Source organism: Amblyomma maculatum, chromosome 2 (assembly GCF_055883805.1).
Source record: "Amblyomma maculatum isolate TAMU_Amacu chromosome 2, ASM5588380v1, whole genome shotgun sequence".
NCBI lineage: Eukaryota > Metazoa > Arthropoda > Arachnida > Ixodida > Ixodidae > Amblyomma > Amblyomma maculatum.
In genome coordinates, this window is record NC_139345.1 from 84,069,053 (window position 1) to 84,077,489 (window position 8,437).

The window sequence follows — 8,437 nt, forward strand, 5'->3', positions numbered from 1 at the left end:
AAATGCACACAGAAGTTTTACACACACAGGTAGAACACAAAAGAAGAAACAAATAACACATGAAATGAAACTGAGACGAAAAGCGTCACGGAAAGAAAGAAATCAATGAGTAGCATGTCTTATATACACAGTCAAAGAATTGTAGAGCAAATCACGAAAAAAAAAACAATAGATAGAGAAAAAAAGCTAATAACTGACACTGATTATAGTAATAGAAATATACATAAAATAACAACCATTCCAGACGCAACAAGTGCGTGGTACTTAAAACACAGGCTATAAATACAGGGAAATGCAATAAAGAAATAGAATTGAACGCGGGACAGTAAGATTCAAAAATAAAGTTTAAAGTTAAAATATAAATAAGAAAAGGATAAAAAGCAGTACAAGATACTTTAAACAGCACTGAACAGGAGAAAAAGCAAAACGTGAAGTAAATTAAATACTATACTTAGGCTAAAATGTGGAAATTATATGTGATAAAGTACTATTTAGAATACAACGCTACGAACATCCAATGTAAATGAACAGAGCGAGTTTTGGAAGATGTCAAGGTGAAGACAAAAAGAGTTAAATAACATCTGTATTCTGCATAATAATAATAATAATAATAATAATAATAATAATAATAATAATAATAATAATAATAATAATAATAATAATAATAATAATAATAATAATAATAATAATAATAATAATAATAATAATAATAATAATAATAATAATAATAATAATAATAATAATCAATCTTTATTTATTTAGTGTGCGCAGGAACAACCATGTGGTCTTTATGCTGCAGCACAAATAAAAAAAGAAACAAAAATTAAAAAGCACGAACATGTTTACACACACAGAGAGAACACAAAAAAAGAAATAAATAATACATGAAATGAAACTGAGACGAAAAGTATCACGGAAAGTAAGCAAACAATGAGTAGCATCACTTATATACACAGTGAGAGAATTTTTGAGCACACCAGGAAAGAAAGAAAGAAAAAAAAGAACGGTAGATAGAAGAGAAAAAAACAACAACAAATAACTGACATTGATTATAGTAATATAGAAATATACATAAAATAAACAACCATTCCAGGCGCAACAGGTGCATGGTACTTAAAACACAGGCTAGAAATACAGAATAATACAATAAAGAAGTAAAATTGAACAAGGGACAGTAAGATTCGAATATAAAGTTTAAAGTTGAAATATAAGTAAGAAACGGATAAAAAGTAGTTCACGATACAGACAGCATTGAACAGGAGAAAAAGCAAAAAGTGAAGTAAATACAACTTAAGCTAGAAAGTGGGAGTAATATGTGATAAAGTACTATTTAGAATACAACGCTACGAACATCCAATGTAAATGAACAGAGCGAGTTTTGGAAGATGTCAAGGTGAGGACAAAAAGAGTTAAATAACCATTGCATCCTGTCTTGAGGGGAGTGGGAATGAAGAGGAGAAACCTGAAATGGTCTGAATTCCCTCATGCTCTTTCGCGGAACGCGCAGTAGGATGTCCTCTAAGAGCTGAGGGCACATAATGTGGCCATGAAGGAGTTTGTACAGAAATATGATATCAAGTCTGATGCGACGGCAGTGAAGAGAAGGAAGATTCAGTTGGGCGCTCCTGGTGGAGCGAGAGGGGGAAGTTGCGCAAGGAAAGCGATAATGAAATATCCGTAAAATTTTTTTTGGTACTCTGTCAACCTTGTCCAAGTTCGATTGGCAAGTGCCATTCCAAACAACCGACGCATACTCCAAGACCGGCAAGCATATATAATAATAATAATAATAATAATAATAATAATAATAATAATAATAATAATAATAATAATAATAATAATAATAATAATAATAATAATAATAATAATAATAATAATAATAATAATAATAATAATAATAATAATAATAATAATAATAATAAATAACAATATGAACGAAAATAACCATAACCCGACCTTACCCGCACACCAGCTCATATTCATGTCATCTACCTAACATGTTTCAGAAAAGAAACCCAGCCAATCTCGCCACACTCGTGGTGACAAGGTCGCTTCATCTCAGACACGTACTTTTAGCGCGACTTGTTCAGTTTCGCTATGTGCTGAACAGTGGTGGATTTCTATAGTTCAAACCACCGGGGCCCCCTTCCGTAAGCGAGAAATTTGCTTTCAGAAAAAAATTGAAAGCCCCATTTTATTGCAACATATTACGCAATAGCCTCCCCCTTCCTCATTGATCACCCTTGTCTATGGCTCTAGAGCGCCGTGATTTGAGGCAAACAAAAATAAATATTACCGCAGCTGCTTTGTTAAAGGCTATGCTCATGTGTCTATGGCTTTGCATAATGTTGTGCGGGTGCTAGACTGCAATTTGAAGCCAGTACCTGCCTTATAACTACACTTCGTCCGTGCAGCAGCTCCCGTGCGCTCTAGTGAAATGTGATCAACTCTCTGCGTTCCTGGTAATTCAGCATGTACGACAGCACAGACGGCAAACACAACTGCAGATCTCAGTCTTTGAAACTCTGCGATTCCCCTTTGACTTCCAGGTAGCCTGTCATACTATATACACTTAGCAGAACGAGGGAAATGCCTATGCAATTCAAGCTTACCTCGTCAGGCCGAAATATTTGTGCAGCGTCGCTGTGGCCTGTGCTCTCTTCAGTCCAAGAATCTATAGGGGCCGTCTGTGGTTTTTCTGGCTTCCAGGTCATTCACGCCTTTCCCGAGAAAGCTTCAAGGTGGTCTTCTTTCTTCTTCCTCGTCTTCAAATAATAGGCGCCCGGGATTGACCAAAATTCCCCGATGTTGTAAAATACTATGCAAGTAGTATTTACGCTCGGAGGAACAGCCGGCTAATGACTGCATGACCGCCGAGCTTCTCAGGTACTGCATGCAATTCAGTGCATGCATGAACAAGCACAGACTCACGAGTCTGAAAGAAAAGATCGAGTAAAAAATGGCTGGGACGCGGCTAGAGCTGGCTTGCACTAATGCTCGCTCGCCACGGGTATACGAAGCCGAGAGCTTAGCAACAGGGAATTAAGGAGCGTCACTCAAGACGCCAAGAAGAAAGCGGATGTCATCAGGAAGTTCACATGTCACGTCCGCGACCTGGTGTACTGTAACGGCCAAATCCCACAGCTTCTGTAAATGCTTGCTTTCTGTCCTCTTTGGTGCGTGCGGAGGCTCAAAGCATGCATCGCAGGGTTCTGAACTCAGGAAGGGAAACAAATTATTTTGTAGATTCTTCCCTCATTTTCCTTCTGTTTCTCTGTTCACTGCGGCAAACATCCGAAGCTAGCTTTACGCAAGGGATGTATCTTGGAGTCTGATACGGAGAAACAAAATTGAAGATAAAAGTATACGCCGAATTCACTTGTCTCGATTCTGTTTTAAAAGAATAGGTCAGTATTGTTGACAAGCGCGTCAGAGCCATGGCTAGTCATTGAGTAAGGGTTACACCCACGGTGCAAGATATATTCTGGTTACACCCAAAGGGAAAAACCAAACTGAGTGCGGAAGCCAACAAAGTGGTCGAGGGATTGTTGGATTAAAGAGCTCTTTTGTGCATTTGAGGATGCAGCTCTGTTGCTTGAAGCATTTCTGAATGATTGGAGTACCTATATACCTCGCCCGCCATCATATGTAGTTTGTTATAATGTGGCGCTGTTCCCAGTGATCATTGGTTAGGGCGGTTACACTCAACATTCCCCTTTGCATTCGAGGATGCTCGAAACAATGCTCAAGTGTCAAGGCAAAGTGTAATGTTCTGCAACCGGCTTCAAGAGGCGGCAGACAATGTGATGGCCTATCGCTCTTCTACCTCATAAAATACGTATTCTGGCAAATTTAACGACCTTTCAAGGTAATATTTTGGAAGTTTTTTGTTTTGGCACAGAATATAGTTAGCTGGATGGATATGAGAGAGGGCCTTTGTTCTACAGTGAACGTATTCAGGCACAGTGCATCAACGCAACCGATCAGCGTAGAAGTTGCATGTATTGTGTCATTCTGGTTCCTGTTGAACTTCGCAAACTACTTTTCACTTACATTGAAATATTCTTTCAAAAATGCTTCCATGTTGGTCACACAGAGCTCATACAATCAGGTGCGTTAAGTAATCGCGCGAATTCAGCAGCTGGCAATAGCTGGCCTTTCAGCGAGCAATCCTGCCTCGTATATCGCCTGGACGCAGAGACAACATCATCGCTCACTCCTGGACTTCATAAAATTAGCCAACCTTTTTCCATTCATTTATTCATCTCTTCATTCTTCATTCTTCATCTCATACCCTACTGATGCACTAAATAAATATCGTTACAAAAAAATATTAAATCTGCTGCTCGAACGCGCATAAAGCTAACCATGCGCGCCAACCTCAGTAGGAAGACAACAAAGGCAGAGACTGGCTGTACACAATCGCAGCCAATTTAGCCAAATTCAAACTATGAGTTCCTGAATGATGTACGTTTACGTCTCCATATACTGCGTGTTTCAGCAAACACTTTCAAAATTCTTGAAAACTCTGAGTTTAGAGTAAAAAATATTTTCAGGAACAAATTCTCAGTCGCAGAGAACATAATTTATTGTGCCAACTCTCCTAATTACGATATTAATTAACAAAAGCTCACTAATTACCCTTTAAATTGCCACACTGTAATTAGTGCTGATAGGAAGTAAGAAGCCGTGGACAGCGCAATGCCAGATCGATTTTTTAAATGAAGAAAAAGTAATTCTTTAAAGCCCCGCACCATGAGGAAATTCGGCGTTTTCTTTCTGCATAAAAGCGAAACCAGTCGAATTAGACGCGCAGTATCCAACGAACCTAATGCGCTCAGTTTCTCTTTAGCGCAGAACAAAGTACAGGATTTTCTTCCAACAAGCGACGAAGCAAAATAATGTAGTACATGGCGTAGCACAATAGCGCCACGCTCGATAGAAACGCGCATGTGGCAATGTGTATAGCGTCAAATCCCAACAGCCAGTTATATACGCACTACGTATTCGTCATTTTTGAGAGAGTGACAGAGGGGAAAGAATGCATAGCACGGCTCAGTGAAGCAAGTAGTTGGAATTAGGAGACACAGTCGCTGCAACAGGTCACCGCGGGCGTGGCGTTTCCAGCGAGCTTCCTGTAAGCCGAATCTGCTCGTGCCCAGGCGGCCCAAACCAGCTGCAAATATTGGCACAACGTTGGCAATGTGATGTCTATATGTTGGACCAGACATTTCCAACACAGTATCAGTATTGGGCCAATGATTAGTGCTGTCCGGGTTGTTTTGGTTTTGTGCGGTAAGAGGCGCCGGATTTTCTCGAACTACAGTGCTTGAATGTTTTTCTTTCTTTCAAAAGCTAATATGATATTGTTTTATCCCCAGCTTCGAATTCCCCATTGGCACTTACCACTCGTTGGGCCAATAAAAAAATATTATTTCCCTGCCTTTAGTGAATTTGATAAGTAAGAATAGTGTTTACAATAAGTGGCGTCCGCAGTGGCTGAGAGTATTTTGGTGAAATATTTTTTTTTTATATTTAAAACTATCTGATTTAAGAAATTTTGAAAGCATTCTCTGAAACACTCAAAATGCATATATAATAAACTTTATTCGGGTCCTGCGACCTGCCACCACGTAGTTTTTCTTGGTGGTGCTTTTTCTTAAACCATGTGTTTCCTTAGCCCCATAGCCTGATCCGGACTCGCTCAAACCGTTAGAAGTTACAGAAACACAACATTGTTGCTTACTATGACAATGGAAGCCGTCATACGAGCCCGTCGACTACCCTACAACGGAGCAGACTTAAATGACGTGTTCAGTTCAGTTCAGTTCAGTCGTTCAGTCGTGTTCGACTCTTCGTGACCCTATGGACCATGTCACGTCACGCTTTCCGGTCTCTCACTATCTTCCTAACATCACATAACTTCATCTGCAGTGCCTCGAGGATGCCATTTAACCATCGCGTTCGCTGCCTACCCCTTCTCCGGCGACCCTCAACCTTTCCCAACATCAAATCTTTCTCCAGCGACTCCTCTCTTCTCATCAGATCACCAAAGTAGCTGAGCTTTAACTTTAGAATTTGACCCTCCAATGAGCAGTCAGGGTTTATGGTCGACAATATCGACTGATTTGATCTTCTGGCAGTCCAAGGAACTCTCAAGAGTCTTCGCCAGCACCACAATTCAAACGCGTCAATTCTTCGGCGGTCAGCCTTTTTCATAGTCCAACTCTCGCATCCATACATCACAACTGGAAAGACCATAGCCAAGTTATACGGATCTTGGTTGGCAGACTAATGTCTCTGCTCTTGACTAGGCGGTCAAGGCTAACCATTGCTCTCTTTCCCAGAAGCTGGCGTCTCCTAATTTCATGGCTGCAGTCTCCTTCCGAGGTAATCTTGGAGCCCAAGAAGAGAAAATCTGTCACAGCTTGCACTTCTTGTCCCTTGATGCTCCAGGACTTGATAGGGCAAGACGCCATGATCTTCGTCTTTTTAATGTTCAGTTTAAAGCCCAAACTTCTCACTCTCTTCTTGTACGCGCATCAGAAGCCTCTTGAGTTCCACTTCACTTTCTGCCATTAATGTGGTATCATTCGCATATCTAAGGTTGTTGATACGTTTTCCAGCAATCTTCACTCCAGCTGAAGACTCGTCCAGACCGGCCTTCCTCATGATGCACTCTGCATATAGGTTAAATAGACAGGGCGACAGTATGCAGCCTTGCCTCACTCCTTTCTCAATCGGAAACCAATCAGTAAGACCATGCCCAGTTCTGACTGTGGCCTCTTGCCCTTCATACAGGTTCCCGAGGAGACAGATGAGGTGAATTGCAACTCCCATCTCTTGGAGAGCTTGCCACAATCTGCTGTGATCTACGCAGTCAAACGCTTTCGCATAATCAATAAAGCAGAAGTAGATGGGTTTCTGGAACTATCTTGCTTTTTCCATGATCCAGCGAAGGTTGGCAATTTGGTCTCTAGTTCCTCTACCCTTGCGAAACCCAGCTTGCACGTCCGGAAGCTCCCGATCCACATACTGCTGCAGCCTACCTTGGAGAATTTTCAACATCACCTTGCTAGCATGCGAAATAAGCGCGATCGTGCGGTAGTTGGAACAATCTTTGGCACTGCCTTTCTTTGGAATGGGGATGTAAACTGACCTCCTCCAATCCTGTGGCCACTGCAGGGTTGTCCAAATCTTCTAACATAATGTATGCACAATGTTAACAGCGTCATGGTTGAGGTTAAATGACGTGTAGTTGGTGATATATGGCCAGGAATGGGGCCTCCATTGTGAGCCCCATCAGATGCACGCCAACAGTGCAAAGAAAACAAGTGCAGCCAACCGAAAATATGTACACATAATTCCGAACAATTCAATACAACTTTCTTCTATGTCAATATGCAGCTAATTAATTTGTAATAAATTTCTGTCTTTAATTGCTAAATTACCAAAAAAAAATCGTACATTAAATTTTCACAATGCCTTACTCGCATTGATTAGTTTCACTCATTCGTGGAAACCAGAGTATCTATATTATTCGGAATGAACAACTCTGCGCTAAAAGAAAAAAAAAATACATTGAACGATTACGGTTGAAGCGGCAAGCAAGAACTCTGGCTAAGTTCAGGCAAAATTCTGCCCAGTATACGAGGAAAAATATGCATTATTAAAGCGGCGAAGAAACGTTGCGCGTGAAAGCTTTTTTTTTTTTTTTTTCTATTAGAAAGCGCCTTTACTAACTACACGGACATTTTTCGGTTGTCGTTAGTAACAGTGACAGTAACAAGCCCCCTCTCCCCTCCTCAAAAATGGGGGGGGGGGGGGGGGGCACCTAAGCTCCGCTTTTAAGGGTATGACGCGTCATCGCTACTGCCCACAGCCCCACTTGCGGATCCCCGTTCGTGTACATTCACCTTGTAATTCGCTTATTCAGTAATCAATTTAATTTTTGCCTGTGCTATCTCACACATACAATTTAGAATACAGCCGCAAGCTGCGTTCTACATTATGTGAAAAAAAAAAAACATATGAAATATATATGAAGTACTACTTAAACCATGCGTTACAAGCGTACCTGTCCTGCCTGTCCTGAGCAGCATATATCTGACTAAGAAGGCAGGAGTCCTGGCAGGTTCGATTCTCCTAACCCTCCCATCTGAAATAAAAAGTACGAGTTGCCCCTGAGTACTGCCAAATCGGCAATGCCACGTGGTCGTGTGACGTTGCACTACACTACACCAATCAGTTCCCGGTCGCGTCTGCTGCCAGCTATCATTTGCCAGAGCTGTAAGTCCGTTGATCTGATGAGAAGAGAGGAGTCGCTGGAGAAAGATTTGATGTTGGGAAAGGTTGAGGGTCGCCGGAGAAGGGGTAGGCAGCGAACGCGATGGTTAGATGGCATCCTCGAGGCACTGCAGATGAATTTATGTGATGT